The sequence below is a fragment of the Dendrobates tinctorius genome, unplaced genomic scaffold, assembly GCF_039654945.1.
Source record: "Dendrobates tinctorius isolate UK_male_01 unplaced genomic scaffold, ASM3965494v1 ptg000332l, whole genome shotgun sequence".
Taxonomy (NCBI): Eukaryota; Metazoa; Chordata; class Amphibia; order Anura; family Dendrobatidae; genus Dendrobates; species Dendrobates tinctorius.
Window position 1 is genome coordinate 17,290,617 of NW_027361998.1, and position 25,443 is coordinate 17,316,059.

The 25,443-nt window shown below is 45.6% G+C and overlaps 8 non-coding genes across 8 annotated transcripts; all 8 read left to right on the forward strand.

The window, feature by feature from the left end:
• The first annotated feature begins 13,322 nt into the window (after nucleotides 1-13,322).
• Nucleotides 13,323-13,395, forward strand: TRNAV-AAC (transfer RNA valine (anticodon AAC)). The gene has a single exon. It is a non-coding gene; the product is annotated as a tRNA-Val (tRNA).
• Nucleotides 13,396-13,481: 86 nt separating this feature from the next.
• Nucleotides 13,482-13,554, forward strand: TRNAV-CAC (transfer RNA valine (anticodon CAC)). The gene has a single exon. It is a non-coding gene; the product is annotated as a tRNA-Val (tRNA).
• Nucleotides 13,555-13,652: 98 nt separating this feature from the next.
• Nucleotides 13,653-13,725, forward strand: TRNAV-UAC (transfer RNA valine (anticodon UAC)). Its single transcript has one exon. It is a non-coding gene; the product is annotated as a tRNA-Val (tRNA).
• A 927-nt stretch (nucleotides 13,726-14,652) lies between these two features.
• Nucleotides 14,653-14,725, forward strand: TRNAV-CAC (transfer RNA valine (anticodon CAC)). Its single transcript has one exon. It is a non-coding gene; the product is annotated as a tRNA-Val (tRNA).
• Nucleotides 14,726-15,991: 1,266 nt separating this feature from the next.
• Nucleotides 15,992-16,064, forward strand: TRNAV-AAC (transfer RNA valine (anticodon AAC)). The gene has a single exon. It is a non-coding gene; the product is annotated as a tRNA-Val (tRNA).
• Nucleotides 16,065-22,158: 6,094 nt separating this feature from the next.
• TRNAV-AAC (transfer RNA valine (anticodon AAC)) lies at nucleotides 22,159-22,231 on the forward strand. The gene has a single exon. It is a non-coding gene; the product is annotated as a tRNA-Val (tRNA).
• Nucleotides 22,232-22,317: 86 nt separating this feature from the next.
• TRNAV-CAC (transfer RNA valine (anticodon CAC)) lies at nucleotides 22,318-22,390 on the forward strand. Its single transcript has one exon. It is a non-coding gene; the product is annotated as a tRNA-Val (tRNA).
• A 937-nt stretch (nucleotides 22,391-23,327) lies between these two features.
• Nucleotides 23,328-23,400, forward strand: TRNAV-AAC (transfer RNA valine (anticodon AAC)). Its single transcript has one exon. It is a non-coding gene; the product is annotated as a tRNA-Val (tRNA).
• Nucleotides 23,401-25,443: the final 2,043 nt, after the last annotated feature.

Genomic DNA, 25,443 nt, shown 5'->3' on the forward strand with positions numbered 1-25,443 from the left:
CCAGACGATGATGCAGGGTCAGCACCTCCTGCATTCGGTCCTATTTTGCTCTTGCCACTACCATCAGATCCACCACCAACACCATCATTACCAGCTGCCAACCCCCGCCCAATTCCACGGCCTCTTCCACCAGCCTTTCTCATTTTTGGTAGAAATGTAGACAAAGTCCAACAAACTATATAGTAATGTAAAACAAGGTACAAGGTGTCTATAGGACAGGGGAGATTTAGAATTTCTGCACACACTTGTGGACAGTGGACACTTTTGGATTGTGTGAGGCCCACTGATATCTGAGCGCTATGTGACACGCTCGATGGCACAGCTGCCTGTGACCAAAGTGACGAGAGGATAATGGAGATTTTGAATCTCTGCGTACACTTTTGGACACTGGACACTTGTGGATTGTGTGAGGCCCACTGATATCTGAGCGCTATGTGACACGCTCGATGGCACAGCTGCCTGTGACCAAAGTGACGAGAGGATAATGGAGATTTTGAATCTCTGCGTACACTTTTGGACACTGGACACTTGTAGATTGTGTGAGGCCCACTGATATCTGAGCGCTATGTGACACGCTCGATGGCACAGCTGCCTGTGACCAAAGTGACGATAGGATAATGGAGATTTTGAATCTCTGCGTACACTTTTGGACACTGGACACTTGTGGATTGTGTGAGGCCCACTGATATCTGAGCGCTATGTGACACGCTCGATGGCACAGCTGCCTGTGACCAAAGTGACGAGAGGATAATGGAGATTTTGAATCTCTGCGTACACTTTTGGACACTGGACACTTGTAGATTGTGTGAGGCCCACTGATATCTGAGCGCTATGTGACACGCTCGATGGCACAGCTGCCTGTGACCAAAGTGACGAGAGGATAATGGAGATTTTGAATCTCTGCGTACACTTTTGGACACTGGACACTTGTGGATTGTGTGAGGCCCACTGATATCTGAGCGCTATGTGACACGCTCGATGGCACAGCTGCCTGTGACCAAAGTGACGCGAGGATAATGGAGATTTTGAATCTCTGCGTACACTTTTGGACACTGGACACTTGTGGATTGTGTGAGGCCCACTGATATCTGAGCGCTATGTGACACGCTCGATGGCACAGCTGCCTGTGACCAAAGTGACGAGAGGATAATGGAGATTTTGAATCTCTGCGTACACTTTTGGACACTGGACACTTGTGGATTATGTGAGGCCCACTGATATCTGAGCGCTATGTGACACGCTCGATGGCACAGCTACCTGTGACCAAACTGACGAGAGGATAATTGAGATTTTGAATCTCTGCGTACACTTTTGGACACTGGACACTTGTGGATTGTGTGAGGCCCACTGATATCTGAGCACTATGTGACACGCTCGATGGCACAGCTGCCTGTGACCAAAGTGACGAGAGGATAATGGAGATTTTGAATCTCTGCGTACACTTTTGGACACTGGACACTTGTGGATTGTGTGAGGCCCACTGATATCTGAGCACTATGTGACACGCTCGATGGCACAGCTGCCTGTGACCAAAGTGACGAGAGGATAAGGGAGATTTTGAATCTCTGCGTACACTTTTGGACACTGGACACTTGTGGATTGTGTGAGGCCCACTGATATCTGAGCGCTATGTGACACGCTCGATGGCACAGCTGCCTGTGACCAAAGTGACGAGAGGATAATGGAGATTTTGAATCTCTGCGTACATTTTTGGACACTGGACACTTGTAGATTGTGTGAGGCCCACTGATATCTGAGAGCTATGTGACACGCTCGATGGCACAGCTGCCTGTGACCAAAGTGACGAGAGGATAATGGAGATTTTGAATCTCTGCGTACACTTTTGGACACTGGACACTTGTGGATTGTGTGAGGCCCACTGATATCTGAGCGCTATGTGACACGCTCGATGGCACAGCTGCCTGTGACCAAAGTGAAGTGAGGATAATGGAGATTTTGAATCTCTGCGTACACTTTCGGACACTGGACACTTGTGGATTGTGTGAGGCCCATTGATATCTGAGCGCTATGTGACACGCTCGATGGCACAGCTGCCTGTGACCAAAGTGACGAGAGGATAATGGAGATTTTGAATCTCTGCGTACACTTTTGGACACTGGACACTTGTGGATTGTGTGCGGCCCACTGATATCTGAGCGCTATGTGACACGCTCGATGGCACAGCTGCCTGTGACCAAAGTGACGAGAGGATAATGGAGATTTTGAATCTCTGCGTACACTTTTGGACACTGGACACTTGTGGATTGTGTGAGGCCCACTGATATCTGAGCGCTATGTGACACGCTCGATGGCACAGCTGCCTGTGACCAAAGTGACGAGAGGATAATGGAGATTTTGAATCTCTGCGTACACTTTTGGACACTGGACACTTGTGGATTGTGTGAGGCCCACTGATATCTGAGCGCTATGTGACACGCTCGATGGCACAGATGCCTGTGACCAAAGTGACGAGAGGATAATGGAGATTTTGAATCTCTGCGTACACTTTTGGACACTGGACACTTGTGGATTGTGTGAGGACCACTGATATCTGAGCGCTATGTGACAGGCTCGATGGCACAGCTGCCTGTGACCAAAGTGACGAGAGGATAATGGAGATTTTGAATCTCTGCGTACACTTTTGGACACTGGACACTTATAGATTGTGTGAGGCCCACTGATATCTGAGCGCTATGTAACACGCTCGATGGCACAGCTGCCTGTGACCAAAGTGACAAGAGGATAATGGAGATTTTGAATCTCTGTGTACACTTTTGGACACTGGACACTTATAGATTGTGTGAGGCCCACTGATATCTGAGCGCTATGTGACACGCTCAATGGCACAGCTGCCTGTGACCAAAGTGACGAGAGGATAATGGAGATTTTGAATCTCTGCGTACACTTTTGGACACTGGACACTTGTGGATTGTGTGAGGCCCACTGATATCTGAGCGCTATGTGACACGCTCGATGGCACAGCTGCCTGTGACCAAAGTGACGAGAGGATAATGGAGATTTTGAATCTCTGCGTACACTTTTGGACACTGGACACTTGTGGATTGTGTGAGGCCCACTGATATCTGAGCGCTATGTGACACGCTCGATGGCACAGCTGCCTGTGACCAAAGTGATGAGAGGATAAGGGAGATTGGATTGCTTTTAAAAAAGCAGTTTGCGGAGCAGTGGGTAAACAGCAATGCCAGCGTGTCAGGAAGCCTTAAAAGGCAGCCCAACAACCAACACCACTGATACACCACAATATAGCCTCCCCTTGCACTGCACACACAGTGACTTGTGTGTTGTGCAGGCCAAATCGCTAGCAGCAGAAGCAGTTTTTTTGTCTTCTTCCCTGCCTAACGCTCTCCCTACAGAATCAGCAGCAACCTCTCCCTATACTAAGATCGGCAGAAGTAAGATGGCGGTCGGCGTGCACGCCCTTTTATACCCCCTGTGACGCCCACCAAAGCAAGCCAATCACTTGCATGCCCTTCTGAAAGATGGTGGTGACCAGTGCCTAGGTCATCACGTTGCCCACAGTGTCCGTGGATCCTGATTGGCTGAAAAAGAGCGCAAAACAAACTTTTGAAACGCGACTTTGGCGTGTAAGTCGCCGACCTCGTGGCCGACCTCATCCTAGGGTCGGGTTTCGTTTCATGAAACCCGACTTTGCCAAAAGTCGGCGACTTTTGAATTTTTTCGACCCGTTTCGCTCAACTCTAGTTATCACGTTCGCCTAACACGCGAAAGGTCCCCAGTTCGAAACTGGGCAGAAACACGCTGTTACCCATAGAATCATAGAATCATAGAATCATAGAATCTTAGAGTTGGAAGGGACCTCCTGGGCCATCTGGTCCAACCCCCTGCTCAAAGCAGGATTCGCTAAATCATCCCAGTCAGATGTCTGTCCAGCCTCTGTTTGAAGACTTCCATTGAAGGAGAACTCACCACTTCTCGTGGCAGCCTGTTCCACTCATTGATCACTCTAACTGTCAAAAAGTTTTTTCTAATATCTAATCTGTGTCTCTTCCCATTCAGTTTCATCCCATTGCTTCTAGTCTTTCCTTGTGCAAATGAGAATAAAGTTGATCCTTCTACAATGTGACAGCCCTTTAGATATTTGTAGACAGCTATTAAGTCTCCTCTCAGTCTTCTCTTTTGCAAACTAAACATTCCCAAATCCTGCAACCTTTCCTCATAAGACAGGGTTTGCAGACCGGTCACCATTCTGCTCGCTCTTTTCTGAACTTGCTCCAGTTTGTTGATGTCTTTTTTAAAATGTGGTGCCCAAAACTGGACACAATATTCCAGATGAGGTCTGACCAAAGAGGAGTAGAGGGAAATAATGACTTCACGTGATCTAGACTGTATGCTTCTGTTAATACATCCTAGAATTGCATTTGCCTTTTTTGCTGCTGCATCACACTGTTGACTCATATTCAGTCTGTGATCTATTAGTATACCCAAGTCTTTTTCACATGTGCTGTCACTTAGCCCTATTCCTCCCATTCTATATATGCTTTTTTCATTTTTATTGCCCAGATGTAGTACTTTGCATTTCTCCCTGTTAAAAACCATTCTGTTAGTTGCTGCCCAATTCTCCAGTTTATTTAAATCTTTTTGAATCATCTCTCTCTCCTCTCTAGTATTAGCTATCCCTCCTAGCTTTGTGTCATCAGCAAATTTAATCAGTTTACCCTCAATTCCTTCATCAAAATCGTTGATAAAGATGTTGAACAATACAGGGCCCAGGACAGAGCCCTGTGGTACCCCACTTGAGACATTCTTCCAACTGGATGTGCAGCCATTTACGACCACTCTTTGGGTCCGATCACTAAGCCAGTTATGAATCCACCTAACAGTTGCCTAGTCCATTCCATACTTAGTCATTTTTTCAGTAAGGATTGTATGAGAGACTTTGTCAAATGCTTTGCTGAAGTCAAGATATACTATATCTACAGCATTTCCTTGATCCACCCAATCAGTGATACCGTCATAGAAGGAAATTAAGTTAGTCTGACATGACTTATCAGTTACAAACCCATGCTGACTCTGTTTAATCACTTCATTCTTATCCAGGTATTGACATACATGTAGTTTAATAATTTGTTCAAAGATCTTTCCTGGTATAGAAGTCAGACTCACCGGCCTATAGTTGCCTGGGTCCACCTTCTTCCCCTTTTTGAAGATAGGAACAACATTTGCTCTTCTCCAGTCTTCTGGCACTTCTCCTGTTCTCCAAGAATTTTCAAAGATTATGGAGAGGGGTTCAAAAATTTCTTCTGCTATCTCCTTCAGTACTCTGGGGTGTAATTCATCTGGACCTGGAGACTTGAATTCATTTAGGTTAGCTAAGTGTTTCCTCACTATCTTTCTGTTTATAGATATCCTGGATTCTTCTATTCCCTTAATAGGACAGTGAATAACAGTTGATGTTGCATTTCCTTTCTGAGAGAAAACAGATGCAAAATAGGAATTTAAAAGTTCAGCCTTCTCAACATCCTGTCTTACCATTTCATCATTTTCATCCTGTAAAAATACTATAGCATCTTTGACTTTTCTTTTACTTTTGATATATCCCCAAAATCCTTTATTATTGCTTTTGACATCTCTTGCAAGCCTCAGTTCATTTTCAGCTTTAGCTAATCTGATTTGTGCCCTGCAGGTTCTGCAGACAGCATTATATTCTTCTTTAGATATGCCTCCCTCTTTCCATTTTATAAAAATTTTTTTCTTCCTTTTTAGCATGTGCTTAAGTTCTGTGTTCATCCATCCTGGTTTCCTTAAATGCTTCCTATTCTTCCCTCTTTTCGGAATTGTTAACAACTGTGCATTGAGAATTTCATTTTTCAAGAATTCCCATCCTTCCTGGACATTTTTGTCTTTAAGGATATCCAGCCATTGGATCCCTCGAATTCTCTTTCTGAATCCCTTAAAATCTGCCTTTCTGAAATCTAACCTTGACGTCTGAGTCTTCACAGGTCTTCCACCTCTAGTTATCCAAAATTCTAAAATAGCATGGTCGCTACCTCCTAGGGTCCCAGCCACTTTTACCTCCTCAACCATTTCCTCCCTTTGGTATCCAAGCTTTTGACTTTCAGTTCTTGATCTCGATTGCTTGTTGTCACCACAGTAAGCGCTTGCATCTGGTTTCTGTAGTGTAGCGGTTATCACGTTCACCTCACACGCAAAAGGTCCCCACTTCGAAACTGGGCAGAAACACAGCTTTTTCTCTTGGAAAACGATCTTTTTGACTTTCAGTGCTTGTTCTTTATTGCTTGCCATGGCCACAGCATCTTTTCTTTATTTGAATCGGTTGGTTTCTGTAGTGTAGCGTTTATCACGTTTGCTTTACACGCGAAAGGTCCACAGTTCGAAACTGGGCAGAAACACAGCGTTCCTCTTGCAAACTAGCGCTTTTGACAATGAGTGCTTGATCTTTAATGCTTGCCATGACCACAGTAAACGCTCTTGTCTGGTTACTGTAGTGTAGTGATTGTCCTGTTTGCCATCCTCCTGAAAGTTCCCTGTTTTGATCCCGGGCAGAAACATGTGGCTTTTCTTTATTTTGATCACAAACGTATATTGCTGGCTTAATTAGCCTTAGTTAGCATATTCTATTGCTGGTTTAATGAGCATTACTTTTACCAATGTGATTATTTCTACCCGTTTTTGCTTTTGGCAAGCATGTGTGTTTTTGACAGTGTCTAAGTGTTCCTAATTCAAGTAACACCTGATAGGATCAAGGTGCGAAAGCAGGCATCTAGGTGCTTTTTCTTTTTGGCTTTTGGACAAAGGCATGAGAATGTTTTGTGGAGCATGGTTTTGTTTCCCTGTTTGTTCTTTTTCTCCAATAGCCTGACAAATGAAAGGTTCCTGTGTTGCAAAATGCACTTTGTCCTGTCTTCAGACATAGAGGAAGACCTCTTGACTTTGGCTGGCTGTTTTTTTCTTTTTCAAGTTCATTTCAGCATGTTTAAACATCTTTAGCTTTGCATGGAGTTTCTGAAGTGTAGTGGATGTCACGTTCACCTTACATGCGAAGAATCCCCAGTTCGAAACTGGCTAGAAGCATGACATTAGGTGTTGATATTAAAGCTTTTGACGTTGAGTCTTTGTTCTCGATGGCTCGTCATGACCACAGTAACCTTCCACAGCCGATTTCTGTAGTGTAGTGGATATCACGTTCGCCTAACACGCGAAAGGTCCCCAGTTCGAAACTGGGCAGAATCACGCTGTTACCCTTTGGTATCCAAGCATTTGACTTTCAGTTCTTGATTTCGATTGCTTGTTGTCACCACAGTAAAAGCTTGCATCCGGTTTCTGTAGTGTAGCCGTTATCACGTTCGCTTCACACGCGAAAGGTCCCCAGTTTGAAACTGGGCAGAAACACGCTGTTACCCTTTGGTATCCAAGCTTTTGACTTTCAGTTCTTGATCTCGATTGCTTGTTGTCACCACAGTAAGCGCCTGCATCTGGTTTCTGTAGAGTAGCGGTTATCACGTTCGCCTCACACGCGAAAGGTCTCCAGTTCGAAACTTTGCAGAAACACAGCTTTTCTCTTGGAAAACGATTTTTTTGACTTTCAGTGCTTGTTCTTTATTGCTTGCCATGACCACAGCATTTTTTGTTTTTTTTTAAACGGTTGGTTTCTGTAGTGTAGCGGTTATCACATTCGCTTTACTCGCGAAAGGTCCTTAGTTGAAACTGGGCAGAAACACAGCGTTTCTCTTGTAAACTAGCGCTTTTGACAATGAGTGCTTGATCTTTAATGCTTGCCATGACCACAGTAAACGCTCTTGTCTGGTTACTGTAGTGTAGTGATTGTCCTGTTTGCCATCCTCCTGAAAGTTCCCTGCTTTGATCCCGGGCAGAAACACGTGGCATTTCTTTATTTTGATCACAAACGTATATTGTTGGCTTAACCCCTTCCTGACATGAGACGTACTATCCCGTCCACAGTACCCGGGCCCGTATGACCGGGGACGGGATAGTACGTCTACCGCGATCAGCGGCGCCCACGTGGTGAGCGCCGCTGATCGCGGCCGGGTGTCAGCTGATTATCACAGCTGACACCCGGCACAATGTGTCAGGGGCGGTCACGGACCGCCCCCGACACGTTAACCCCTTGCACACTGCGATCAAACATGATCGCGGTGTACCGGGGGTTAAAGGGAAGCATCGGCAGGGAGGGGGCTCCCTCCGTGCTTCCCTGAGCCCCCCACGGCAGCGCAATGTGCAGCGCTGCTGCGGGGGGCTCCTTTCCTCCAGGCCCCCGAATCCAAGATGGCGACGGGGGCCTTCGGGGGCCTGGGGAAGCTGGCTTCCTCAGTGCCTGCAAAGCGCAGGCATGAGGAAGCCTTGTGCACTGCCTGTGACAGATTGCTGATCTGTCACAGTGATCTGTGATGTGACAGATCAGCGATCTGTCACAGGACAGTGATGTCCCACCTGGGACTATGTAATAAAGTAAAAAAAAAATTAAAAAAAAGTGTAAAAATAAATTAAAAAAAATCGCCAAATAAATTAGTAAAAAAAAAAAAAAAATATTCCCCAATAAATTCATTTTTTGAAAATAATAAAAAAAAAAACAATAAAAGTACACATATTAGGTATCGCCGCATCCGTAACGACCTGCCCTATAAAACTGTCGGAATAGTTAACCCCTTTAGCGAACCCCTTAAAAAACAAAAATAAAAAACGAAGCAAAAAATAATGATTTATTATCATACCGCCAACAAAAAGTGCAATAACGCGCGATCAAAAAGACGCATATAAATATCCATGGTACCGCTGAAAACGTCATCTTGTCCCGCAAAAAACAAGCCGCAATACAGCATCATCAGTGAAAAAATAAAAAAGTTATAACTCGCAGAATAAAGTGATGCAAAAATAATTATTTTTTATATAAAATAGTTTTCATTGCATAAAACCGACAAAAACATAAAAAAACGACCTAAATGAGGTATCGCTGTAACCGTACTGACCCGAAGAATAAAACCGCTTTATCAATTTTACCGCACGCAGAACGGTGTAAACGCACCCCCCCAAAAGAAATTCATGAAACGCTGGTTTTTGTTCATTCTTCGTCACAAAAATCGGAATAAAAAGCGATCAAAAAATTTCACGTGCCCGATAATGGTACCAATAAAAACGTCAACTCGTCCCGCAAAAAATAAGACCTCACATGACTCGGTGGGTCAAAATACGGAAAAATTATAGCTCTCAATATGTGGTGATGCAAAAACTATTTTTACAATAAAAAGCGTCTTTTAGCGTGCGACAGCCGCCAAACATAAAAACCGCCATAAATAGTAAATCAAACCCCCCGTTATCACCCCCTTAGTTAGGGAAAAATAATAATATAAAAAAATGTATTTATTTCCATTTTTCCATTAGGGTTAGGGCTAGGGGTGTGTTGGGGTAGGGTTAGGGTAGGGTTAGGGTTAGGGCTAGGGCTAGGGCTAGGGTTAGGGCTAGGGTTAGGGCTAGGGTTAGGGCTAGGGCTAGGGTTAGGGCTAGGGCTAGGGTTAGGGCTCAGATTAGGGTTAGGGGCGTGTTGGGGTTCGGGTTGGAGTTAGAATTGGGGGTTTCCACTGTTTGGGCACATCAGGGGCTCTCCAAATGCAACATGGCGTCTAATCTCAATTCCAGCCAATTCTGAGTTGAAAAAGTCAAATGGTGCTCCTTCCCTTCCAAGCTCTGCTATGCGCCCAAACAGTGTTTTACCCCCACATGTAGGGTATCAGCCTACTCAGGACAAATTGCAAAACAATTTTTGGGGTCCAATTTCTCCTGTTACCCTTAGGAAAATAAAAAATTGGGGGCAAAAATATCATTTTTGTGGAAAAAAATGATTTTTTTATTTTCACGTCCGAGCGTTATAAACTTCTGTGAAGCACTTGGGGGTTCAAAGTGCTCACCACACATCTAGAAAAGTTCCGTGGGGGTCTAGTGTCCAAAATGGGGTCACTTGTGGGGAGTTTCAATAGTTTAGGTACATCAGGGGCTCTCCAAACGCACATGACACCCGCAGACCATTCCATCAAAGTCTGCATTCCAAAACATCACTGCTTCCCTTCCGAGCCCCGACGTGTGTCCATACAGTAGTTTTCTCCCACATATGGGAAATCAGCGTACTCAGGACAAATTGGACAACAACTTTTGGGGTCCAATTTCTCCTGGTACCCTTGGGAAAATAAAAAAATGGTGACTAAAAGATCATGTTTGTGGAAAAAATACGAATTTTTTATTTTCACGCCCGGGCGTTGTAAACTTCTGTGAAGCACTGGGGGGGTCAAAGTGCTCACCACACATCTAGATAAGTTCCTTGGGGGGTCTAGTTTACAAAATGGTGTCATTTGTGGGGGGTTTCCACTGTTTAGGTACATTAGGGGCTCTCCAAAGGCAACATGACACCCACAGACCATTCCATCAAAGTCTGCATTCCAAAACGTCACTACTTCCCTTCCGAGCCCCGACGTGTGCCCATACAGTAGTTTTCTCCCACATATGGGGTATCAGCATACTCAGGACAAATTGGACAACAACTTTTGGGGTCCAATTTCTCCTGGTACCCTTGGGAAAATAAAAAAATGGTGACTAAAAGATCATGTTTGTGGAAAAAATACAAATTTTTTATTTTCACGCCCGGGCGTTGTAAACTTCTGTGAAGCACTGGGGGGGTCAAAGTGCTCACCACACATCTAGATAAGTTCCTTGGGGGGTCTAGTTTACAAAATGGTGTCAATTGTGGGGGGTTTCCACTGTTTAGGTACATTAGGGGCTCTCCAAAGGCAACATGACACCCGCAGACCATTCCATCAAAGTCTGCATTCCAAAACGTCACTACTTCCCTTCCGAGCCCCGACGTGTGCCCATACAGTAGTTTTCTCCCACATATGGGGTATCAGCATACTCAGGACAAATTGGACAACAACTTTTGGGGTCCAATTTCTCCTGGTACCCTTGGGAAAATAAAAAAATGGTGACTAAAAAATCATGTTTGTGGAAAAAATACGAATTTTTTATTTTCACGCCCGGGCGTTGTAAACTTCTGTGAAGCACTGGGGGGGTCAAAGTGCTCACCACACATCTAGATAAGTTCCTTAGGGGGTCTAGTTTCCAAAATGGTGTCATTTGTGGGGGGTTTCCACTGTTTTGGTACATCAGGGGTTTTCCAAACGCGACATGGTGTCCGATCTCAATTCCAGCCAAAAACGTCAAGTGGCGCTGCTTCCCTTCCGAGCTCTGCCATGCGCCCAAATAGTGGTTTACCCCCACATGTGGGGTATCAGCATACTCAGGATAAATTGCACAATAACTTTTAGGGTCCTGTTACCCTTGGGAAAATAAGAATTGAGGGTGAAAAGATCATTTTTGTGGAAAAAAATATGATTTTTTAATTGTATGGCTTTATGTTATAAACTTCTGTGAAGCCCATGGGGGTTCAAAGTTCTCACCACACATCTAGATAAGTTCCTTAGGGGGTCTATTTTCCAAAATGGTGTCATTTGTGGGGGGTTTCCACTGTTTTGGTACATCAGGGGTTTTCCAAACGCGACATGGTGTCCAATCTCAATTCCAGCCAAAAACGTCAAATGGCGCTGCTTCCCTTCCGAGCTCTGCCATGCGCCCAAATAGTGGTTTACCCCCACATGTTGGGTATCAGCGTACTCAGGACAAATTGCACAATAACTTTTAGGGTCCTGTTACCCTTGGGAAAATAAAAATTGGGGTGAAAAGATCATTTTTGTGGAAAAAATATGATTTTTTAATTGTACCGCTGTACGTTATAAGCTTCTGTAAAGCCCTTGTGGGTTCAAAGTTCTCACCACATATCTAGATAAGTACCTTGGGGGATCTAGTTTCCAAAATGGGGTCACTTGTAGGGGGTTTCCACTGTTTAGGTACATCAGGGACTCTCCAAACGTGACATGGCGTCCAATCTGAATTCCAGCCAATTTTGCATTGAAAAAGTCAAACTGCGCTCCTTCCATTCTGAGCTCTGCCATGCGCCGAAACAGTCGTTCCCCCCCACATATCAGGTATCTGCGTACTCAGGACAAATTGCACAATAACTTTTGCAGTTCAATTTCTCCTGTTACCCTTGGTAAAATAAAAAAAATTGAACCTGAAGTATTTTTTTTATGAAAAAAAGTTAGATGTTCATTTTTTTTTAAATATTCAAAAAATTTCATGTGACGAGCCTAAAGGGTTAATAAACTTCTTGAATGTGGTTTTGAGCACCTTAAGGGGTGCAGTTTTTAGAATGGTGTCACTTTTGGGTATTTTCTATCATATAGACCCCTCAAAGTGGCTTCAAATGTGATGTGGTCCTAAAAATAAAATGGTGTTGTAAAAATGAGAAATCGCTGGTCAACTTTTAACCCTTATAACTTCCTAACAAAAAAAAATTTTGGTTCCAAAATTGTGCTGATGTAAAGTAATCATGTGGGAAATGTTAGTTATCAAGTTTTTTGTGTGCCGTATCTCTGTGATTTAAGGGCATAAAAATTCAAAGTTGGAAAATTGCGAAATTTTCAAAATTTTCGCCAAATTTCCGTTTTTCTCACAAATAAACGCAAGTTATTTGAATGAAATTTTACCACTAACATGAAGTACAATATGTCACGAGAAAACAATGTCAGAATCACCGGGATCCATGGAAGCGTTCGAGAGTTAAAGTACAGTGGTCAGAATTGTAAAAATTGGCCCGGTCATGAACGTGCAAACCACCCTTGGGGGTGAAGGGGTTAATTAGCCTTAGTTAGCATATTCTATTGCTGGTTTAATGAGCTTTACTTTTACCAATGTGATTATTTCTACCCGTTTTTGCTTTTTGCAAGCATGTGTGTTTTTGACAGTGTCTAAGTGTTCCTAATTCAAGTAACACCTGATAGGATCAAGGTGCGAAAGCAGGCATCTAGGTGCTTTTTCTTTTTGGCTTTTGGACAAAGGCATGAGAATGTTTTGTGGAGCATGGTTTTGTTTCCCTGTTTGTTCTTTTTCTCCAATAGCCTGACAAATGAAAGGTTCCTGTGTTGCAAACTGCACTTTGTCCTGTCTTCAGACATAGAGGAAGACCTCTTGACTTTGGCTGGATGTTTTTTTCTTTTTCAAGTTCATTTCAGCACGTTTAAACATCTTTAGCTTTGCAGGGAGTTTCTGAAGTGTAGTGGTTGTCACGTTCACCTCACACGCGAACGGTCCCTAGTTCGAAACTGGATAGAAGCATGACATTAGGCGTTGATATTGAAGCTTTTGACATTGAGTCTTTGTTCTTGTTGGCTCATCATGACCACAGTAACCTTCTGCAGCCGGTTTCTGTAGTGTAGTGGTTATCACGTTCGCCTAACACGCGAAAGGTCCCCAGTTCGAAACTGGGCAGAAACACGCTGTTACCCTTTGGTATCCAAGCTTTTGACTTTCAGTTCTTGATCTCGATTGCTTGTTGTCACCACAGTAAACGCTTGCATCCAGTTTCTGTAGTGTAGCGGTTATCACGTTCGCCTCACACGCGAAAGGTCCCCAGTTCGAAACTGGGCAGAAACACAGCTTTTTTCTCTTGGAAAACGATCTTTTTGACTTTCAGTGCTTGTTCTTTATTGCTTGCCATGACCACAGCATTTTTTGTTTGTTTGAATCTGTTGGTTTCTGTAGTGTAGTGGTTATCACGTTCGCTTTACACGCGAAAGGTCCTCAGTTCGAAACTGGGCAGAAACACAGCGTTCCTCTTGCAAACTAGCGCTTTTGACAATGAGTGCTTGATCTTTAATGCTTGCCATGACCACAGTAAACGCTCTTGTCTGGTTACTGTAGTGTAGTGATTGTCCTGTTTGCCATCCTCCTGAAAGTTCCCTTTTTTGATCCCGGGCAGAAACATGTGGCTTTTCTTTATTTTGATCACAAACGTATATTGTTGGCTTAATTAGCCTTAGTTAGCATATTCTATTGCTGGTTTAATGAGCATTACTTTTACCAATGTGATTATTTCTACCCGTTTTTGCTTTTGGCAAGCATGTGTGTTTTTGACAGTGTCTAAGTGTTCCTAATTCAAGTAACACCTGATAGGATCAAGGTGCGAAAGCAGGCATCTAGGTGCTTTTTCTTTTTGGCTTTTGGACAAAGGCATGAGAATGTTTTGTGGAGCATGGTTTTGTTTCCCTGTTTGTTCTTTTTCTCCAATAGCCTGACAAATGAAAGGTTCCTGTGTTGCAAAATGCACTTTGTCCTGTCTTCAGACATAGAGGAAGACCTCTTGACTTTGGCTGGCTGTTTTTTTCTTTTTCAAGTTCATTTCAGCATGTTTAAACATCTTTTGATTTGCATGGAGTTTCTGAAGTGTAGTGGTTGTCACGTTCACCTCACACGCGAACGGTCCCCAGTTCGAAACTTGATATAAGCATGACATTAGGCGTTGATATTAAAGCTTTTGACGTTGAGTCTTTGTTCTCGATGGCTCGTCATGACTACAGTAACCTTCCGCAGCCGGTTTCTGTAGTGTAGTGGTTATCATGTTCGCCTAACACGCGAAAGGTCTCCAGTTCGAAACTGGGAAGAACCACGCTGTTACCCTTTGGTATCCAAGCTTTTGACTTTCAGTTCTTGATCTCGATTGCTTGTTGTCACCACAGTAAGCTCTTGCATCCGGTTTCTGTAGTGTAGCGGTTATCACGTTTGACTCACACGCAAAAGGTCCCCAGTTCGAAACTGGGCAGAAACACAGCTTTTTGTCTTGGAAAACGATCTTTTTGACTTTCAGTGCTTGTTCTTTATTGCTTGCCATGACCACAGCATTTTTTGTTTGTTTGAATCGGTTGGTTTCTGTAGTGTAGCGGTTATCACATTCGCTTTACACGTGAAAGGTCCTCAGTTTGAAACTGGGCAGAAACACAGCGTTCCTCTTGCAAACTAGTGCTTTTGACAATGAGTGCTTGATCTTTAATGCTTGCCATGACCACAGAAAACGCTCTTGTCTGGTTACTGTAGTGTAGTGATTGTCCTCTTTGCCATCCTCCTGAAAGTTCCCTGTTTTGCTCCTGGGCAGAAACATGTGGCTTTTCTTTATTTTGATCACAAACTTATATTGTTGGCTTAATTAGCCTTAGTTAGCATATTCTATTGCTGGTTTAATGAGCATTACTTTTACCAATGTGATTATTTCTACCCGTTTTTGCTTTTGGCAAGCATGTGTGTTTTTGACAGTGTCTAAGTGTTCCTAATTCAAGTAACACCTGATAGGATCAAGGTGCGAAAGCAGGCATCTAGGTGCTTTTTCTTTTTGGCTTTTGGACAAAGGCATGAGAATGTTTTGTGGAGCATGGTTTTGTTTCCCTGTTTGTTCTTTTTCTCCAATAGCCTGACAAATGAAAGGTTCCTGTGTTGCAAAATGCACTTTGTCCTGTCTTCAGACATAGAGGAAGACCTCTTGACTTTGGCTGGCTGTTTTTTTCTTTTTCAAGTTCATTTCAGCATGTTTAAACATGTTTAGCTTTGCATGGAGTTTCTGAAGTGTAGTGGTTGTCACGTTCACCTCACACGCGAACTGTCCCCAGTTCGAAACTGGATAGAAGCATGACATTAGGTGTTGATATTAAAGCTTTTGATGTTGAGTCTTTGTTCTCGATGGCTCGTCATGATCACAGTAACCTTCCGCAGCCGGTTTCTTTAGTGTAGTGGTTATCACGTTCGCCTAACCGTCCCCAGTTCGAAAACGGTCCCCAGTTCGAAACTGTGCAGAAACACGCTGTTACCCTATGGAATCCAAGCTTTTGACTTTCAGTTCTTGATCTCGATTGCTTGTTGTCACCACAGTAAGCGCTTGCATCCGGTTTCTGTAGTGTAGTGGTTGTCACGTTCACCTCACACGCGAACGGTCCCCAGTTCGAAACTGGATAGAAGCATGACATTAGGCGTTGATATTAAAGCTTTTGATGTTGAGTCTTTGTTCTCGATGGCTCGTCATGACCACAGTAATCTTCCGCAGACGGTTTCTGTAGTGTAGTGGTTATCACGTTCGCCTAACACGCGAAAGGTCCCCAGTTCGAAACTGGGCAGAAACACGCTGTTACCCTTTGGTATCCAAGCTTTTGGCTTTCAGTTCTTGATCTTGATTGCTTGTTGTCACCACAGTAAGCTCTTGCATCTGGATTCTGTAGTGTAGCGGTTATCACGTTCGCCTCACACGCGATAGGTCCCCAGTTCGAAACTGGGCAGAAACACAGCTTTTCCTCTTGGAAAACGATCTTTTTGACTTTCAGTGCTTGTTCTTTATTGCTTGCCATGACCACAGCATTTTTTGTTTGTTTGAATTGGTTGTTTTCTATAGTGTAGCGGTTATCACGTTTGCTTTACACGCGAAAAGTCCTCAGTTCGAAACTGGGCAGAAACACAGCGGTCCTCTTGCAAACTAGCGCTTTTGAAAATGAGTGCTTGATCTTTAATGCTTGCCATGACCACAGTAAACGCTCTTGTCTGGTTACTGTAGTGTAGTGATTGTCCTGTTTGCCATCCTCCTGAAAGTTCCCTGTTTTGATCCCGGGCAGAAACATGTGGCTTTTCTTTATTTTGATCACAAACGTATATTGTTGGCTTAATTAGCCTTAGTTAGCATATTCTATTGCTGGTTTAATGAGCATTACTTTTACCAATGTGATTATTTCTACCCGTTTTTGCTTTTGGCAAGCATGTGTGTTTTTGACAGTGTCTAAGTGTTCCTAATTCAAGTAACACCTGATAGGATCAAGGTGCGAAAGCAGGCATCTAGGTGCTTTTTCTTTTTGGCTTTTGGACAAAGGCATGTGAATGTTTTGTGGAGCATGGTTTTGTTTCCCTGTTTGTTCTTTTTTCCAATAGCCTGACAAATGAAAGGTTCCTGTGTTGCAAAATGCACTTTGTCCTGTCTTCAGACATAGAGGAAGACCTCTTGACTTTGGCTGGCTGTTTTTTTCTTTTTCAAGTTCATTTCAGCATGTTTAAACATCTTTATCTTTGCATGGAGTTTCTGAAGTGTAGTGGTTGTCACGTTCACCTCACACGCGAACGGTCCCCAGTTGTAAACTGGATAGAAGCATGATGTTAGGCGTTGATATTAAAGCTTTTGACGTTGAGTCTTTGTTCTTGATGGCTCGTCATGACCACAGTAACCTTCCGCAGCTGGTTTCTGTAGTGTAGTAGTTATCACGTTCGCCTAACACGCGAAAGGTCCCCAGTTCGAAATTGGGCAGAAACACGCTGTTACCCTTTGGTATCCAAGCTTTTGACTTTCAGTTCTTGATCTCAATTGCTTGTTGTCACCACAGTAAGCGCTTGCATCTGGTTTCTGTAGTGTACCTGTTATAAGTTTGCCTCACATGAGAAAGGTCCCCAGTTTGAAACTGGTCAGAAACACTGCTTTTTCTCTTGGAAAACGATCTTTGTGACTTTCAGTGCTTGTTCTTTATTGCTTGCCATGACCACAGCATTTTTTGTTTGTTTGAATCGGTTGGTTTCTGTAGTGTAGAGGTTATCGCGGTCGCTTTACACGCGAAAGGTCCTCAGTTCGAAACTGGGCAGAAACACAGCGTTCCTCTTGCAAACTAGCGCTTTTGACAATTAGTGCTTGATCTTTAATGCTTGCCATGACCACAGTAAACGCTCTTGTCTTGTTACTGTAGTGTAGTGATTGTCCTGTTTGCCATCCTCCTGAAAGTTCCCTGTTTTGACCCCGGGCAGAAACATGTGGCTTTTCTTTATTTTGATCACAAAGTATATTGTTGACTTAATTAGCCATAGTTAGCATATTCTATTGCTGGTTTAATGAGCATTACTTTTACCAATGTGATTATTTCTACCCGTTTTTGCTTTTGGCAAGCATGTGTGTTTTTGACAGTGTCTAAGTGTTCCTAATTCAAGTAACTCCTGATAGGATCAAGGTGCGAAAGCAGGCATCTAGGTGCTTTTTCTTTTTGGCTTTTGGACAAAGGCATGAGAATGTTTTGTGGAGCATGGTTTTGTTTCCCTGTTTGTTCTTTTTCTCCAATAGCCTGACAAATGAAAGGTTCCTGTGTTGCAAAATGCACTTTGTCCTGTCTTCAGACATAGACGAAGACCTCTTGACTTTGGCTGGCTGTTTTTTTCTTTTTCAAGTTCATTTCAGCATGTTTAAACATCTTTATCTTTGCATGGAGTTTCTGAAGTGTAGTGGTTGTCACGTTCACCTCACACGCGAACGGTCCCCAGTTCGAAACTCGATAGAAGTGTAGTGTCGGTGGTGGGGTGCCGAGCTGGTGGGGTGGTCCTACTTTTATACCGCGCAGAGATGACAACAGAGACACGATGGAGGCAGATTCTGGGTGCAACAGGTCCAAGTTTATTTCTTCACTTGCCGTCCGACTGACGTCACACCTCGCGGCCCTCCGTTTCCAGAGCCGCTTCTCACACCGTACACTGGAGACGTGTCTGCACACACCGTCCCCTCCTTTACTGTCGACGCTCCTGACAGTTCCGTCACTGTGGCCACCTTTGGCCCATTAACCAACAGCGCTTCTACTGCTCAGTCGTCGTGTCACATACGGTGTCTTACACCCAGTACCTCGTCTCAACTGCGGTCCTTTCCTGTCAGGACCACCCCCCTGATGTCCTCTCTCCTCAGTCCCCCTGGTCTGGATTCTCCTCAGGGCACACAGACTGGCGTAGTCCTCCTGTCACCTGGGCTTCCCCTGGGGACTGGATCTTTCTGGAACCCTCCCTCAGTATTTATAACTCCCCCGGTTCCTTGAAACTGTCACTCTAACTGTCACCACGCCCCCCATGACCAACGGTTTCTAAAGCCCTAAGCTGCTGTAAAGTCCTTTGCTCACACTCCACCCTGCCATCTAATGGTCATCCCAAGGTACTGCACGTCCACTACACTTTCCTAGTTGTTTCCCCACTGTAATCACTGACTCCTACCTACACTGTGCAAACCTATCTTTCTTCACTCTGACTAGTCCGTCCATCCGTCAGGTCACCTTCCCTACACTCCCCCTTCCTTTGTCCATTGTCGTCCTCGACAATCGTCATCCCTGCCTTCGTCGTTCTGAATCTACACCTACATTCTGTTGTCGGACCAGAAGTTGAGCCAAACCCACTATCTGCGGGGGCCGAACCATACTGGGAGCACTATGCTCTGAGCAGCCTACTGCTACTCACCAGCGCGCATGCCACATGACAATGTCTTTCAAATTGGGCAAGGTACACCCGTATTCTCTCTACGGCGTGTATCTTTCCCCTACTCTCCCCTACTGTTACCTTTCACTATCCGGTACGCCATGATCGAGGCCACTCACCTACCAGATCATTGCCGGCGCCCGCCTTTCCTTCTTCAGGGGTGTCCGTGGTGTTGGGGACCTGACCTAGGACGGCTGTCTTTCTCACGTCTTCCAACTCATTTTCCTTCTTTCAATTACATGTCATGGTCGGCGTCCCGGTCTCCCAGACCTCCTCAACTCTTAGATCCCTACCGGATCTCACACTTTCCTTTGGTCCCGCAGACCTTCCCTTACCCGGACCTGTTGCATTTACTTTGGCATATTATACATTAAACAACTTTATAATAGCACAAGTACCCATTTTTATAATTTTTTTTTTCTTGCTTTTAAAACCAAAATATAACATAACATTGCAAGTCTCCTTTCCTCCTCCCTTCCTTGGACATGGACACTCTCTCTCTTCTAAGTATCCCGCGCTCTGTCAGTCTAAAAAGTAAACACAATCTATCCTGTAAGAGGAACATAGAAAAACAGACATAAAAATCACAGATAAACATTTCTTTTTTTTTTTAAAAGCTGACCGCGAACTGTCCTTTTGACCTGCACAACGGTGCAACGAACTCCTGACAGTTCAATCCTCCTTTCGGTGGTCAGTAGTATGGAACCCCACAACCGTGGAGCTCCCAGGATGCAAGAAGTGTCCCTTTCTGCAAGATAGTATAAACGAGCCGTCCCGGGGGTCGTGCAGCCGCCATGCCAGCCTCTCCCCTCTCATGGAGCAGGTTCCAGACTTCCTGCCCCCTGGCCCTCTTCTTCTCTATAACTCCTGCGACCCAAACAGAGGGTCCGGCATGAGCCCTGGAGTCCGGTGGGCGGGACTTAACCGAGGAAGGACGTGGATCAGAGGCGGCCGATGATTCCTGCAGCTCAACAGCCGCTGGGGCCAGGTGGCAAATGGGGACAACCGGGTCCTTGGAGGCTGGAATCACAAGGCCCACTAAGTCGGCCGCAGTCGACTTCAGCAGCGGCATAACCGCGGCCTCAGGACAGGCCGCATCCACTACTTCCAATGGAGCCGGAGTAACGGCCGGTTCCAACGACGCAGCTGCTATCAGCAGGGGGAACGCAGCAGCATCTTCTTTGGATGACTTCCGCACTGGCGGCTCCAGGCGGGGTACCTCAGGGACTTGAGCAGGGGCCTCGCACAACTCTGCATACACCACTGGGCCCGATGTACCCAGGCCTTCCGGTGCGCAGGGGGCAGCGTGCTGCGGCGGAATGATGAGGGCCGCTGGCGGAGGCACTAGTGGTGCCGGGGGTACTCTCACCTTCCCCGGCGCTGCGGCCTCCATCACATCAATACGTGGCTTCACCCGCAGCCTCCGTCCCTTGCTCCACTGTCCCGCGGGTTTTTCCCCTAAACTCGGGGGCTCCGCTGAGAAGTCCTCTGCTGGTATTGGTGGCGGCCGTTTTCGCTGACTCCGCTCAGGCTCCGCTCCCCAGCTCAGCATCCCGCTGCTCTCCCGTGGCTCTGAGGGCGACTTCTGGCACAGCTCCATCCCCTGCCGCCACTGCCACTCTAGGCGGCCGATGCCCCGACACCTGCAGAGTCTCATACCGTCCGTTGGGCAGCACTCGAATGGCATCAGACAGCCGCAGCCAAGTTTTTCTTCTGTGCCACTCCCTCTGTGAGGTGAGGTGTCGGCAGGCCTCTCCACCATCCTGTCAGGGTCCAATATATGGAAGCGTCGATTTCCAGGCACATACTGCTTCCTTTTGGGGTACGTTGGAGGGGGTCCCAGTCCATTCAACACGACTGCAAACACCCGGACCTCTCCTCTGCGCTGAAGCAACACCGCCATACTGCACAGTACCTGGTACCGCCCCGGATCCTCTGCTGGCCACACAGATCCGCCACAGCGCTTCCCATTTGTATTCCACAGGTAGGTCATTTGTAATCCACAGGTAATTGTAATCCAAACAGAGTAGTCCAAGTCCTTTTCCATTCTTTGAGGCAGGTCTGCCGCAGAAGATGAGGTATTAGCGGCGGCGATCCTGCTGACTACGCCAAATGTAGGGTCGGTGGTGGGGTGCCGAGCTGGGGGGGTGGTCCTACTTTTATACCGCGCAGAGATGACAACAGAGACACGATGGAGGCAGATTCTGGGTGCAACAGGTCCAAGTTTATTTCTTCACTTGCCGTCCGACTAACGGCACACCTCGCGGCCCTCCGTTTCCAGAGCCGCTTCTCACACCGTACACTGGAGACGTGTCTGCACACACCATCCCCTCCTTTACTGTCGACGCTCCTGACAGTTCCGTCACTGTGGCCACCTTAGGCCCATTAACCAACAGCGCTTCTACTGCTCAGTCGTCGTGTCACATACGGTGTCTTACACCCAGTACCTCGTCTCAACTGCGGTCCTTTCCTGTCAGGACCACCCCCCTGACGTCCTCTCTCCTCAGTCCCCCTGGTCTGGATTCTCCTCAGGGCACACAGACTGGCGTAGTCCTCCTGTCACCTGGGCTCCCCCTGGGGACTGGATCTTTCTGGAACCCTCCCTCAGTATTTATAACTCCCCCGGTTCCTTGAAACTGTCACTCTAACTGTCACCACGCCCCCCATGACCAACGGTTTCTAAAGCCCTAAGCTGCTGTAAAGTCCTTTGCTCACACTCCACCCTGCCATCTAATGGTCATCCCAAGGTACTGCACGTCCACTACACTTTCCTAGTTGTTTCCCCACTGTAATCACTGACTCCTACCTACACTGTGCAAACCTATCTTTCTTCACTCTGACTAGTCCGTCCATCCGTCAGGTCACCTGCCCTACAGAAGCATGACATTAGGCGTTGATATTAAAGCTTTTGACGTTGAGTCTTTGTTCTCGATGGCTCGTCATGACCACAGTAACCTTCCGCAGCTGGTTTCTGTAGTGTAGTGGTTATCACGTTCGCTTAACACGCGAAAGGTCCCCAGTTCGATACTGGGCAGAAACACGCTGTTACCCTTTGGTATCCAAGCTTTTGACTTTCAGTTCTTGATCTTGATTGCTTGTTGTGACCACAGTAAGCGCTTGCATCTGGTTTCTGTAGTGTAGCGGTTATCACGTTCGCCTCACACGCGAAAGGTCCCCAGTTCGAAACTGGGCAGAAACACAGCTTTTCCTCTTGGAAAACGATCTTTTTGACTTTCAGTGCTTGTTCTTTATTGCTTGCCATGACCACAGCATTTTTTGTTAGTTTGAATTGGTTGTTTTCTGTAGTGTAGCGGTTATCACGTTTGCTTTACACGTGAAAAGTCCTCAGTTCGAAACTGGGCAGAAACACAGCGTTCCTCTTGCAAACTAGCGCTTTTGACAATGAGTGCTTGATCTTTAGTGCTTGCCATGACCACAGTAAACGCTCTTGTCTGGTTACTGTAGTGTAGTGAGTGTCCTGTTTGCCATCCTCCTGAAAGTTCCCTGTTTTGATCCCGTGCAGAAACATGTGGCTTTTCTTTATTTTGATCACAAACGTATATTGTTGGCTTAATTAGCCTTAGTTAGCATATTCTATTGCTGGTTTAATGAGCATTACTTTTACCAATGTGATTATTTCTACCCGTTTTTGCTTTTGGCAAGCATGTGTGTTTTTTACAGTGTCTAAGTGTTCCTAATTCAAGTAACACCTGATAGGATCAAGGTGCGAAAGCAGGCATCTAGGTGCTTTTTCTTTTTGGCTTTTGGACAAAGGCATGAGAATGTTTTGTGGAGCATGGTTTTGTTTCCCTGTTTGTTCTTTTTTCCAATAGCCTGACAAATGAAAGGTTCCTGTGTTGCAAAATGCACTTTGTCCTGTCTTCAGACATAGAGGAAGACCTCTTGACTTTGGCTGGCTGTTTTTTTCTATTTCAAGTTCATTTCAGCATGTTTAAACATCTTTAGCTTTGCATGGAGTTTCTGAAGTGTAGTGGTTGTCACGTTCACCTCACACGCGAACGGTCCCCAGTTCGAAACTGGATAGAAGCATGACATTAGGCGTTGATATTAAAGCTTTTGACGTTGAGTCTTTGTTCTCGATGGCTCGTCATGACCACAGTAACCTTCCGCAGCCGGTTTCTGTAGTGTAGTGGTTATCACGTTCGCCTAACACGCGAAAGGTCCCCAGTTCGAAACTGGGCAGAAACACGCAGTTACCCTTTGGTATCCAAGCTTTTGACTTTCAGTTCTTGATCTCGATTACTTGTTGTCACCACAGTAAGCGCTTGCATCCGGTTTCTGTAGTGTAGCGGTTATCACGTTCACCTCACACGCGAAAGGTCCCCAGGTTGAAACTGGGCAGAAACACAGCTTATTCTCTTGGAAAACGATCTTTTTGACATTTAGTGCTTGTTCTTTATTGCTTGCCATGACCACAGCATTTTTTGTTTGTTTGAATCGGTTGGTTTCTGTAGTGTAGCGGTTATCACGTTCGCTTTACATGTGAAAGGTACTCAGTTCGATACTGGGCAGAAACACAGCTTTCCTCTTGCAAACTAGCGCTTTTGACAATGAGTGCTTGAACTTTAATGCTTTCCATGACCACAGTAAACGCTCTTGTCTGGTTACTGTAGTGTAGTGATTGTCCTGTTTGCCATCCTCCTGAAAGTTCCCTGTTTTGATCCCGGGCAGGGGAAGAGGGGAAGAGTCTTGAGGAGATCATTTGCATATTCCCAGTGCCTTCTGGGATAAGTGAAGAGTCTCCGCGAGCTCAACGATCACTGGGTTTTGGCCGTTGCAGCTGAAAAGAGGAAATCGGAAAACCAGGGGAAGAGTCTTGAGGAGATCATTTGCATATTCCCAGTGCCTTCTGGGATAAGTGAAGAGTCTCCGCGAGCTCAACGATCACTGGGTTTTGGCCGTTGCAGCTGAAAAGAGGAAATCGGAAAACCAGGGGAAGAGTCTTGAGGAGATCATTTGCATATTCCCAGTGCCTTCTGGGATAAGTGAAGAGTCTCCGCGAGCTCAACGATCACTGGGTTTTGGCCGTTGCAGCTGAAAAGAGGAAATCGGAAAACCAGGGGAAGAGTCTTGAGGAGATCATTTGCATATTCCCAGTGCCTTCTGGGATAAGTGAAGAGTCTCCGCGAGCTCAACGATCACTGGGTTTTGGCCGTTGCAGCTGAAAAGAGGAAATCGGAAAACCAGGGGAAGAGTCTTGAGGAGATCATTTGCATATTCCCAGTGCCTTCTGGGATAAGTGAAGAGTCTCCGCGAGCTCAACGATCACTGGGTTTTGGCCGTTGCAGCTGAAAAGAGGAAATCGGAAAACCAGGGGAAGAGTCTTGAGGAGATCATTTGCATATTCCCAGTGCCTTCTGGGATAAGTGAAGAGTCTCCGCGAGCTCAACGATCACTGGGTTTTGGCCGTTGCAGCTGAAAAGAGGAAATCGGAAAACCAGGGGAAGAGTCTTGAGGAGATCATTTGCATATTCCCAGTGCCTTCTGGGATAAGTGAAGAGTCTCCGCGAGCTCAACGATCACTGGGTTTTGGCCGTTGCAGCTGAAAAGAGGAAATCGGAAAACCAGGGGAAGAGTCTTGAGGAGATCATTTGCATATTCCCAGTGCCTTCTGGGATAAGTGAAGAGTCTCCGCGAGCTCAACGATCACTGGGTTTTGGCCGTTGCAGCTGAAAAGAGGAAATCGGAAAACCAGGGGAAGAGTCTTGAGGAGATCATTTGCATATTCCCAGTGCCTTCTGGGATAAGTGAAGAGTCTCCGCGAGCTCAACGATCACTGGGTTTTGGCCGTTGCAGCTGAAAAGAGGAAATCGGAAAACCAGGGGAAGAGTCTTGAGGAGATCATTTGCATATTCCCAGTGCCTTCTGGGATAAGTGAAGAGTCTCCGCGAGCTCAACGATCACTGGGTTTTGGCCGTTGCAGCTGAAAAGAGGAAATCGGAAAACCAGGGGTAGAGTCTTGAGGAGATCATTTGCATATTCCCAGTGCCTTCTGGGATAAGTGAAGAGTCTCCGCGAGCTCAACGATCACTGGGTTTTGGCCGTTGCAGCTGAAAAGAGGAAATCGGAAAAACCGCGCGCCGAATTTGGGCTCATCTTTCATCGTTTTTAAGAAATCTCAAGATGGAAGAGGCCAGGAGCCATTTGGTGAGCTGCATTTCTTGCTACATGTTCACAGACTTACCAGTGGAAAAGCCAAACTTCACATGTCACAAATGCAAGCTTGTGTCC